At 38.0% G+C, this 13,450-nt stretch overlaps 1 protein-coding gene across 1 annotated transcript in view; it reads right to left on the bottom strand.

Moving 5' to 3' along the window:
- The window catches only part of LOC124712461 (diacylglycerol lipase-alpha), a 402,074-nt gene that overhangs the window by 119,994 nt on the left and 268,630 nt on the right, over positions 1-13,450 (bottom strand). The gene's annotated exons all lie outside the window — the stretch shown is intronic.

Genomic DNA, 13,450 nt, shown 5'->3' with positions numbered 1-13,450 from the left:
ATGGGGTCAGTATGATACACTACTCTCCTGAATGTGACACACTGACAAGGCAGTCCAAAAACCTTGGTTTGATATTTTTCCCCCTAAAATTATCTCTTACTTTCAGATGTGTATGTTACAATTTTGTATAATTTTAATTTCTGTTTTCTCAATGACCATTTTTCTGGTATATGAGGTCTGTTCAAAAAATTCCGGAACTTTGTCCACAAAAATCTTTCTGTGCTTACTTTTATTTATTGTGCATAGTCTCCTATGAAACACTCTCCTCCACTATTGATACACCACTCCAAATGCCATTTCAACTTCCAGAACCAGTCTTGGTGCGCCTCTTGCTGGATCACATGAAGTGCTGTCTGCGGATTTTCGTTTATCTTGTCTATTGTTGCAAATCTTCATCCTTTCAACCGGGTTTTAACTTTGGAAATAAAAGAGACGTCTGCAGGGACCAGATCTGGAGAGTATAGAGGATGAGGCAGCACAGTGATTTCGTTTTTTGTGCAATAGTCATACACCAGCAGGGATGAATGCGTGGGTGCGATATTGTGATGTGAGAGCCATGAATTGTCTCGCCACATTTCAGGCAGTTTCCTTCTCACATTTTCTAGCAGGTGTCACAACAGATCCCGATAGCACCATTTATTAACAGTCTGTCCCTCTGGCATGAATTTCGTTGATGTTCATGACACGAGCAATCTCAGTAGACGTTGAAGGGCGTCCTGAATGAGGGTCACCTTTAACTTCCATATGGCTATTTTTAAACCATGTGAAACATTTGTAACACTGCGTTTGGCTCATGTACTCATCACTGTAGTCTTTCTGCATCAATTGGTGTGTGTCTGTAAAACTTTTCTTGAGTTTTATGTAAAATTTGATGCAAACGCTTTGCTCCTGTAACTCTGCAATCTCTAAATTTGCAAACTGTGCAACACAATGTTCTACTCAATACAGCACTGAACATTAGCTAACACATGTACAACAATGAAACTTCTGGCAGTTACACAGGAGTGCGCAGGGATGCCAACCACATTTCGCTCCAACACACCATTGACGTGTAATTACGAATGTTCAGGAAGTTTTTGAACAGACCTTGTAGTGTAGTGTAACTGGTAAATTGAGCAGTAATGGTATTTTGTATAGTGAAAAGACTTCTCCAAGGATTTTAGCATTTTCATATTCAGATCCCAATACTTTTATGCCTTAAAAGTGTATGTGACAAATAACAAAAATCAGATTTAGTGCATAATATGTAAGCTTAATATCCATACACATTTACTTTTTCCTCAATTTTTTGAAACATAGATCATTCTTCTCTTGCAAAACTCTTTAACTAGCTGCCTCCAGAATAAAATGGGAACTATGAATCTACAGACATGACATTTATTTTGTAAAAATTGGACCTTGAGTAATTCATTAAATTTGTTTTGGTAATATGGACTACGCTACCATCCGTAAAATAAATCTGCTTACCTACATAGGCATTGTGTTCCTTTTGTAAGAATGCATACACCATTACTGATACAAAATTTTTTAAATGCCACAACAGTGTCTGATTGCAAATATTTGCTTGTTCATTTACCAATTTCAGAGCTCAAACAGTATATGAGACCTACAACAACCTGTCATATAATGAAAAATAGATGTTGGGTGCAAATTTATTAAGCAGTTTAGAAAAATGGCATTTCCTGCTCCTATAAATCTCTATTTCTTCCAAAAGTTTCAATAGACATCCCTAAGGTACAGTGTGTACAACATGCATATTGTAGACTATGATAATGATAGTATGCTTGTGCACAGTCATGTGATAGTGAGATGATTTGTCTTGGACAGATGGGCACAAATTTTAACATTAGTTTCAAGCAACACACACATCAACAAACACAACTGCATTTGCAAACAACAGATGCCTAAATTAAAAAATTTATTAACGTTTTTCACCTCTCTCATGTCTAAGCTAAATTTTTAGTTTTATTTATTTGAAAACCACATCTGACATTTGTGTTCTTTAATTGCTTCTCTAACTGCTCAGAAATTTGTCCATATTATGTCACCTGGACAAATGTCTTCTTACTGTGTACTGTTCACCATGGTCCTGGGTGTTTGTATTGCTCATTTTTTATTTTATTGGATGGACATCTGACCAAGTTTTCCGTGTGCCCATTTGTTATGGCTATTTGTTTTATTATGCTGAGTTGGCTATTTGTTTTAGTATATTAAGTTGCTTACATATTTCTTGATTATGTAAAGGCAGATGGGCAAATCATGGCAATAAAGAAGAATCACTTGTACCACAATGGGGCCTGCCCGGCTACCTGCATGGTCTAACACGCTGCTTCCCAAGTGGGAAGGCATATTGGGGACTAGCACGAATCCGCCCAGCAGATTAGTGTCAAGGTATGGTGTGCCGGCCAGCCTGTGCATGGTTTTTAAGGCAGTTTTCCAACTGCCTCAGCGAATGCGGACTGATTCCCCATATTCCACCTCAGTTACACTATGCTGGCGATTGCTGCGCAAACACTGTCTCCATGTACACATGCACCATACTTACTCTGCCACGCAAACTTTTGGGGTTGCACTTGTCTAGTATGAGATGTTCCTGGGGGGAAGGGATCCACCTCGGTTTGGTGTGGGGCAGCGGTGGGGTGGGTGGACTGCTGTGGCTTGTTGTAAGGTTGTGAAGCACCGAGGGTTACGGCATGACGAAGCCTCTCCGTCATTTGTAGTCTCTGGTTCAGTACACACAATACACAACACACCACAATGGGTGGCAACATTGTTGTCTGTACTTGTAGGTTTTTCGTAAATACGGAATGTATACCTATTGTTAGTTGTAAAGATTGTTAAGAACAAAACCACTGTGTAATGACATCAATGTCATTAGTGCTTCCATTTATGTAATGTTTGTAGTGGATGACTTGGTCTTTACAGTCTGTAAATTTATGTAAAAAAATTGATACCATGTCATCATTAAAAACCTCAGGTAACGTGCCAACCAAGCTATTTCCCATTGCAAGGCCAGCCAATGTGGTACAAGGGATCCTTCTTTACTTCCATTATGCACCAACTTACCTGCCTGATAGATGATCAAGAAATATGAAGAAGAAAAGCAAACTAAATATTCTAAAACAAATAGATGTGGCAAACAGTCACACAGAAAGCTTTGTCAGATGCCCATACAACAAAATAAAGAAAACAAGAGCAATACAAAAACTTGAGATGACAGGAAACAGCACACAGTAAGAAGAAATTTTTCCAGATGACATATCATGGGCAAATTACTCAGCAGTTAGAGAAGCAATTAAAGACCACAACTGCCACATGCAGTTTTCAAGTAAATAACACTCTAAAATGCAACTTAGACATGAGATATGTGATAAATATAACAAATTTTTGATCTGGGCATCTATTGAAAACAATGCAGTGATTGTGAGAAGTTTTATTTTGGACAGATGGCATAAATTTTAACATTGGTTTCAAGGTACACACATCTACAAAACAGAATTGTATTTGGAGAGCTCTTGACTGTGTGCAGGCATACTGTTACTAGACTAAAATATGCAGGTTGTACATACTGTATCTAAGGGACATCTGTTGAATTTTTTAAAAGAAATAGAGATTTTTTGGAACAGGAAATGCCACCCTTCTAAATTTCTTAATGAACAGAATAAATTAAATCCAATGACTGTTTGTCATTATATGATAGGCTGTTGTTGGCCTCTCATACTGGTGGAGCTCTATTTCTCCACCAGCCCTGGGCTGCCCATGTTTCCTTGTCTGGGATTTGGCAAGTCTACTGTGCTTGCAGCCTTTTAATTATTTTTGGCATGCTGCTTTCAGTTCACTTAACTATGCACTGTATGCATCACAGACAACCAATAGCAACTAGCTTTTGTAATTTCAAATGACATAACATTATAATACCTTTGTTAAAGATTTAGAAATTTCATTAATTGTATTTCGGATTCAGTACATTGCATTATGTCTTGGCCCTGTGCCACCTGTGGTTACTTATATCCATTATTGGTATGCCCTGTGCCTTTCACTTTTTTGTCTTTTTACATGCTGTTGTCAGTTCACTTCATTGTACTGCATATTTCACATACACTAATTTGCAGCTACCTTTTATAAGTTAAACTAATATTTATCTTTGTGCCCATGTGAAGACTCAAGCTCATCCTTAAACTGTGTTTTAATATATTCAATTTAGTTTTATGTAGAATGCCTAGGACTATATTTCTGACTTTGCATATGCAAACTTCATCTAGCAGCCATGCCCCATCTGCTGTTTGCACTATAGTTGTAAGCACAGTACACCAACTATGACCTGACAGTGCAGATAATGAATGTGGCATTTTATCATGATTGTGCTCTGTATGACAATGCCACTTATAACCGTTTATTTTACTTGCTTACTCTGTGAACTTCATGAAGACAGATTCATCAAATGGCTCTGAACACAATGGGACTTAACTTCTGAGGTCATAAGTCCCCTAGAACTTAGAACTACTTAAACCTAACTAACCTAAGGATGGCACACACATCCATACCTGAGGCAGGATTCGAACCTGAGACCGTAGCAGGTACGCGGTTCCAGACTGAAGTGCCTAGAACCGCTCGGCCACAGCAGCCAGCGATTAAACAGATATTTGTGGTCAGATACTCTTGTGGTACTTACAAAATTTCATCACACTGGATCACTGTCATCTTCATAGTAACTACGTCATCACCAGCAATACTGATGTGGTATATATAATTTAGTAAGGGACTGGTAGCGTAGTAGTTGATGAGTAGCATAATGTCTTTTTTTCCCCCTATGCATTTAGTCAGCTTCAAGTATAAAATACAGCATCGTTTTCTCTGTTAATGTGGTATTAGAAGACAGCTAACAATGGTCCCCAGTAGTCATGTAGTATATGGAAGCAATTCATAATAACTATTCCACATTCCTATACTCAGTACAGCAGTTCATATTTTGATTTTTCCGTTGCTCTCTTAACTTTTCATGTTACAAATAGCATGTCACAGTTGATTTCACTTTTTTCCTGTCCTGCTACATTTCTCTTGACTCCAGAATTTGAGTAAAATTATCCTACTTAGTTCATCCTTCAATAGCTTCTGCCTCTCATCCTGGGGTCTGTGTGGACTGTCCTTACTTTTTAACCTTCCTCAAACTACACTGCTGTCCTTCCCAGGGAACAAATCAATGGTTCTAAAAGCTGGAACAGTGTTGTCATTGTCACTTTTTATTTGTCTGTTGGCAGTGCTGAAGTGTTTATTATGTCAGTTGTATTTTCACGTGCATTCTCCTAGAGTTCTGTGTTTCTAATGGCTGCTTAATAGATTTCTCATATTCCTTATGTAACATCTTTTATTTTCTGTGTGGCATCAAAATGCAGGCATAAAACACTGGATTTTTGCAGTTATTAATTCACTCAATATTTAGTAACCAGTAAACAGTTCACACAGTTTTCTGGTAGTATTGTAGTCTTCATTGAGATACAAATCAAATTCTTGTGTGAAAATTACTGATAGATTAAGCATAGGTGCCAGGCTGGGACACAAACACAGATGTTTGCCTTTCTTTGCAGAAAGATACGAAGATACTGAATAGATACTGACAGATTGTAGCTGCAAGAGACTCTCAAGAAACAAGCCCAGATCCAGTAAGAGAATCACTCACAAAAAGCACTGGTGATTCCAGTTTGACATTCAGTATGAATTTTAAGTCTCACAACAACATAAAATCTGACATTGTATGAATCATTCATTTTAGAAACTCTTCAGTATTTCAGTCCAAATTCTTCAAACTACTTATGACCATTTCATACTGACACGAGGTTTAATGACTTTGCATTCTGCATGACATATCAGCATGACTTTCCCAACAGAGTCAAATAGTGAATATACACTATTTGCCTGCTCCCTTTAACAGTGTATATCTGGGTTATTGTTATCTTCCAGTTTTGTATGTCATCTATAAACTTGGATCAAACTAATATATATTTATATTTTTAAGCTCAAATTCCTTACAAATATCTATATAATGGACGTGTTGATGGATACTGATGACAAAGACAAAAGCCCAATGGGTGATCCATTTACAGTCATATCCAGAGAAATTAAAAAAAGAAATAGAATTGAAAAAAGAATAGATAGAATAGAAATGGGAATAATATGGGGAGAGGGAACAAGTAGGAAATATGCAGGGAACTATCTTGAACATAACTTTAAGTCTATTTTACAATGAATATGAATGGAAAATGTTCCACTTCCACATTTGTTTTGACTATAACTTTCACTAAACTTTGCAATGCATGTGCTGTGGAAATGTCTTTCTCCAATGTTTATCAGTTCTGTCTTATGCATACTGATATCCAGGTGACTCAAGAAAAAAAGCAGCTCACTATCATTTATAAGAAGGACAAAAGAACAAATGTGCAATATAAACCACTCTTACTGGTATCTGTTGTATGATTAAAGTTTGTGAACCATCACATACTGTTGCTCCTCGAGGGATAACAGCTTACCTCAAAAAATTTGAAATGAGGAAGGACTACTCCTGTGAGAAACAGCAGCTTTCTGTGCACATGCACATTAGTATCTACGACATTGCCAGAACATCGGCCATGTAGAGGTATGCTTTTGAATAGATATCTACTTAAGGAAGTGACAAAAATAATATTAGTTGAAGAATTACACAATTTGAGAAGGAAATATATGCACTAGCAGTGATGATAATATATTCACTGGAAGAAAAAATTATTTGCAATGCTATCTGTTTTCATTCTGAATACATGAATAATGATCTGATTTATCCACTGTCTGTTGTATTTAAATAGGAATTGGTATCTGTTTCTTGGTGATGTATTATATAAGTTTTACTAGCTCTTAAGTAACTTAATTATCTGTCATGTGAATGTTACTGTAAAACAAATAGTAATCTACATGTACAGTATGTGCCCCTTCTGCTTTTGCAGTATATTATCTTCCTATTTGTACAATCATTATATGTTCTGTACATTATTATTTAATGCATATTTAAAGTAAAAATAGTGAAATTAATGTAAATTTAAATAAGGTGTATTATATTTTGTTATGTGCTGATTTATCTTACAACAGGATATACCATTTGTGTACTACAGGATTACCTGGACCAATAAAGATCTGTTATTATCTCTTACTGTCTATCATATCTCATAATACTTCCCTTAAATTAGTTTCTATTTTTTATGTAATTTGGTATAGGATAATAGGTTTACAGTAAAATCTGTTACTTATCAATAATTTAATTGAACATTAACTTCAATCACCATCATGGTTTGTTACAATGTTCTTTGTAAGTAAGACTTTCTTCTTACATGTCTAGATATCTCTTATTCTTTGAAAAATATCTTGTAGCAATTTAAATATTGAGCAAGAAGTGGTAGATACACAGCATCTTCTTATTATAATAGAGAAAGAAGGAGCAGCTGTTTTCAAAAAAAGTGATTTTCCTGTCAATTTCATTATATTCAGTTTAGTGTCTTTGAGGACAAACAAATAGTGATAGTCAGTTGTTGGTACTGTATACGCAATTAGTCTATCAGAGTTGCTTATTTGACTTGTCCCAATTTGCTGAAAAATGGAATCTGTAAAACATGATGAATAAGTGCACAATGTAGAAGCATCCCAGAGTGGTGAATAGAATTACAAAGTAGAAGTTGTTCTTTTTAAATTAGCTCTCTCTCTCTTTTTCAGGTTTCAAATGCTAAACTAGACTATTCAGTTTCTTGAACACTTGTCACAAGTTAAACTTGTGCACTCTGGTTGACACACAATTTTAACTTGTTACAAATGCCAGTTGTAGCATACAGGCTAATGAGTAGGGAAAAAAAATTAATTTCAGTTATTTGTTTATGAACCTATTCACTACTAAACACTTCCATTACAAACTGACTGTCTTTCCATTACAAGCTGCCTATGTTTCTGGTTGATTTTACTCACTCTGTTATCCAAGCTGTACCCAATATGTTCTATTATTATGCTGAAAGCATTACTTGTAAGCATATCAGTTCAAATACAGTCTCCTGGAATGTCAATAGACAGTCTGATACATAAAAGTTCCCATGATAATGCTCTTACAATCATCTTTGAGTATTTATGATAGTAATGTGGTTTAAAAAGTGGTTATCAGTTTACTTATGTTATACCTCTGTGATAATTCTAGTCTTAACAATAATAAGGTAAGGGGGTGGAAACTACCAACAAGCAATTTTTTGTAAAAAAAAAAATAACTTTAGTTAAACATAGATGCACAATACAGTTGAACAACTTGTAATGATACACAGACACAAAGACAAAGAGAGCAAAGTCAAAGATCATAACATCAAAGATGAATGATAGTCTTCTAGTAGTCAGTCGTTGCTACACCACCAATGTGGTACACTTGTTGCCAGACTTATTATCAGATTACATTGGTGAAACATGAGTACTTTTTTCCTTTCCTTAGTTTGAAAGTTGAAGGTAAAGTATGAGAGTAAGAAGATGAAATGTAAAAGCTGAATAAACTTTACAAACTGAGGTTGCATGTGACTGTACATTTTTATAAGATAGCAAATGTAATTCCTCTTCTTTGAGATGAAGGAAAAAAGATTGCAGTATTCTGCACATCACAGGTGCTTTCTTTAGCAGTTTCTAGTTGTTAGTCATAACTGAAAGTAATACAAGTGATGTAACACTCTTTTTTATAGTCTAATTACAGTATATCCATACCCGTATGTTCACTACTTTTCTGATGTATTTCTTTAAGGAAAATAATCTACCCACAATTTCAAAATTGCATTAATTTTAGAGAAACACTACTGTAATGGGAGCAAATGTTCAAATATATTAAAAATGGGAACTTATGAATGGTTGAATTAAGTATTACATGTGTTATGTTTGGTGAATTGAAGCAAATTATTCCAGAGGAGCTTGTTCCTTGTAAAAAAATGTTTGGCTATGCTGTTACCACTTACACATAAAAGATTTCTATATGGTTCACTTCAAATTATCACTTTACATGGTCTACAATTAAGCAAGATGAAATCCATGCACTGCTAAATAATGCAACTACTGGTACCAGCTGTACAATTTATAATCATACCTAGTTGTATAAATCAAGAAAATATTTGTCACAAAAGCTGAGCAAATCAATACTGTTTGCAGGCAATTGTAGTATACTGCTTTACTTTCATTTAATTTGCAGGAGCTTTGTAGCATCAGTTAAAGCTGCTGGTTTACTAAATAATCACTTAGCCAAGATCTGAAAGGAAATTTAGGCAATATCCTGGAAAGAAATTATATCTAATATTAGCATTATTGTTTCATACAGTATGAAAACTGCTGATCACTCAATTAAAAGTTAGTTAATGTACACACTCTACTGTGATTCATGATTAAATAGTCACAAGCAACCAACTGTAAATGTAAAAGTTCTCTGTTTACACTTCCTATGCTATCTTGGATCTTAAACCAAACAGATGTTGTTACCATTCCTTTCACAGAGGCCTGAAATATATTGGGCTGTCTCTGCTCTTTCAGACATGTCTGAAAGAACAGTCACCATTTTTATCCTGCAGCCACTATGAATCAAGACACAAAGGATTTAATGACATTAGGTGATAATGGGCATTTATTTAAATCATTGGAGAAAGTTGAAAATTCATGCTATACCGGGATTCAAACCTAGGTCTCCTGCTTGCTTAGCACCCTCCCGTCAGATCCAAAATTTCAGCTTATACACAAATTACTGACATAGGATCACTTGCCATTATCCTCATTACTCACAGCATTTTGCTGATTCCCATAAGAGTTTGAATGTGGTGTGCACTCACACAAAAGTAATCCTTGGCCATCCTTGCCTTAATTATATACACTCCTGGAAATGGAAAAAAGAACACATTGACACTGGTGTGTCAGACCCACCATACTTGCTCCGGACACTGCGAGAGGGCTGTACAAGCAATGATCACACGCATGGCACAGCGGACACACCAGGAACCGCGGTGTTGGCCGTCGAATGGCGCTAGCTGCGCAGCATTTGTGCACCGCCGCCGTCAGTGTCAGCCAGTTTGCCGTGGCATACGGAGCTCCATCGCAGTCTTTAACACTGGTAGCATGCCGCGACAGCGTGGACGTGAACCGTATGTGCAGTTGACGGACTTTGAGCGAGGGTGTATAGTAGGCATGCGGGAGGCCGGGTGGACGTACCGCCGAATTGCTCAACACGTGGGGCGTGAGGTCTCCACAGTACATCGATGTTGTCGCCAGTGGTCGGCGGAAGGTGCACGTGCCCGTCGACCTGGGACCGGACCGCAGCGACGCACGGATGCACGCCAAGACCGTAGGATCCTACGCAGTGCCGTAGGGGACTGCACCGCCACTTCCCAGCAAATTAGGGACACTGTTGCTCCTGGGGTATCGGCGAGGACCATTCGCAACCGTCTCCATGAAGCTGGGCTACGGTCCCGCACACCATTAGGCCGTCTTCCGCTCACGCCCCAACATCGTGCAGCCCGCCTCCAGTGGTGTCGCGACAGGCGTGAATGGAGGGACGAATGGAGACGTGTCGTCTTCAGCGATGAGAGTCGCTTCTGCCTTGGTGCCAATGATGGTCGTATGCGTGTTTGGCGCCGTGCAGATGAGCGCCACAATCAGGACTGCATACGACCGAGGCACACAGGGCCAACACCCAGCATCATGGTGTGGGGAGCGATCTCCTACACTGGCCGTACACCACTGGTGATCATCGAGGGGACACTGAATAGTGCACGGTACATCCAAACCATCATCAAACCCATCGTTCTACCATTCCTAGACCGGCAAGGGAACTTGCTGTTCCAACAGGACAATGCACGTCCGCATGTATCCCGTGCCACCCAACGTGCTCTAGAAGGTGTAAGTCAACTACCCTGGCCAGCAAGATCTCCGGATCTGTCCCCCATTGAGCATGTTTGGGACTGGATGAAGCGTCGCCTCACGTGGTCTGCACGTCCAGTACGAACGCTGGTCCAACTGAGGCGCCAGGTGGAAATGGCATGGCAAGCCGTTCCACAGGACTACATCCAGCATCTCTACGATCGTCTCCATGGGAGAATAGCAGCCTGCATTGCTGCGAAAGGTGGATATACATTGTGTATGCTCTGTTGCCTGTGTCTATGTGCCTGTGGTTCTGTCAGTGTGATCATGTGATGTATCTGACCCCAGGAATGTGTCAATACAGTTTCTCCTTCCTGGGACAATGAATTCACGGTGTTCTTATTTCAATTTCCAGGCGTGTATATGGTGTCTGTTCTTTCAGAGATGTCCTAAAGAACAGATGGCATTTTGATTCTACAGCCACTATGAATGAAGACACAAAAGAATTAATGACATTAGATGCCAGTGACACCATGTATGTAATTAATGTGAGGACAGCCACTGATCAATGCTGTGCAGATACACACCATGCTCGAACCCTTAAGGTAATCAGCAGAATGCCGCAAGTAACTAAGATACTGGGCAAGTGGCATCACAGCAGTAGTACGCAAATATGTTGAGCAATTGTATCTGATGGGAGGCATGCTAGGATAGTCCATGCAGTTGCGATGACCACTGTATATGGATGGCATGGTCATCAGTGCATCTGCCTAGTAAGCAGGAGATACAGGTTTAAATCCAAGTCCAGCACAAATATTTAATTTTCCCCATTGATTTCAATCAGTGCCTACTGGTAGGTGGTGTCATTAACTACTTTGTGTCTTGACACCTGTAATAGTTGAACATTTAAAGTTTTACTCCAGTTATTAAAATTGAAATATCTGTACAAGCCAATTACTGAAATTCAATACAACTAGAGAAATCTACACATAAACTGATTCATGTTATGCAGGTTTTTGTTTTCCCAGGAGAATGAAAACTGTCTCGATCTATGGTCTTGCACCAACACATTGTAGCAATTAATTTCATCTTAAGAATTACATTAACAGTGATGTTACTGCTCCACATATCATTCCTAGTTGCACTATGCTTACATATACAAGTGAAAAGTGAAAAATTGTAGAGGAATATCAAGGACTTTTTAAAGTGAACAACGTCAAATGGATGTAGGTTGCAGTAGCTATGCAGAAATGGAGAGAGAGACTAGCATACAGTGAGATGCGTCGAAATTTTCTTCACACTGATATCAGCAACAACAACTATTTCCATTTCCTATTACACTTATTTTATCTTTTTTTTTATTGGATATGTATTTTGCTGATCCATACAGCAATTACTAAAGATGGATGTGGAAATTTTACACATATGAAGAATATTTTCAGGATGGTAGAATATTCCAGAAATGGGTACAACATATCCCCAAATATTAATGAAAGACAGGTTTGATGACCATGCTGGTCAGGAGTGTAGGTGAATGTCTTGGAAACCATGTAAGCTATGGTGTTCATATATAATGTTGTGCTAGAAGAATACATATTTCTAATGCTTTAGGAATAGTAAGAGAAAAGACTGGTTGATGGGCTGTAAATATCATGTCCTGTTCAGTGTTCATTGAACAGACACAGAGATGTGTCTCTGTAGGTTGGTCTCATACATTGCTGCCTGACAATCCAGTGGGTGCTGCTCACCTGTTCAGTAACATGCTACCAAACAATCAGAAATGACACTAATCTGGAATCTGCTGTCATCACTTAAAGACACTACAGCTGAGTAGTCTGTTACAGCATCAGTGTGGGTTGTTTGGTGATCTGATGAGGAGGTATAACAGGAAATCTGATCAATGATACCCTTGCTTGCATCATTTCTTCCAGAAAAATGCTCTTGTGACCCACATTTGAATGTAAGATGCAATACTGATTTTAATTTGCCTGACAGCCACAATGAGATTAGCAATCACTGCTTGTGAAATGTGTTGGTCCCGGAATGAATATGTGTAGTGTTGTTTCTCAGAACCATGATGACAAATACGTCCACTTTTCTTGGACTACAAGCCCCAACAATGACACACAGATAACAATTTATGTCCGATGTTCCAGGTAGTCTTTCAGAATGACCATTCATCTTCTTGCATATGTATAATACAATGTCACTGAAATTCAGTTAATTGTATAATTTAAAATGGTTACGAACTTCCTAATATGTCTTTAATAATTACTAACACAGTATATTGTGTAAAACAACATACCACTCTTTCATTAAGTCAGATACAGCTCCAGTGGACTGAAGGGAGTCTATGGATTGGCCTTCTTGAATTTTGCTAATGAAGTGCTATACAAATCTAAAAAATTCTAAAAAGAGTTGCCTCTGAAGCTCAAAATATTTCCAGGCACCATAAAGTACAAAACATTTCTGTAACTTACAAGATCCACTGGTAGCTGAGCATCATCCCTGATTCAGTTCTAGTTAGTAGCAACTTTCTGCTTTTAAGGGAATCATATTGCTCAGGTTGAAAAAT

Source organism: Schistocerca piceifrons, chromosome 8 (assembly GCF_021461385.2).
Source record: "Schistocerca piceifrons isolate TAMUIC-IGC-003096 chromosome 8, iqSchPice1.1, whole genome shotgun sequence".
NCBI lineage: Eukaryota > Metazoa > Arthropoda > Insecta > Orthoptera > Acrididae > Schistocerca > Schistocerca piceifrons.
Note: the sequence above shows the minus strand (reverse complement) of the source record. Positions and strands in the feature narration are given on the sequence as shown.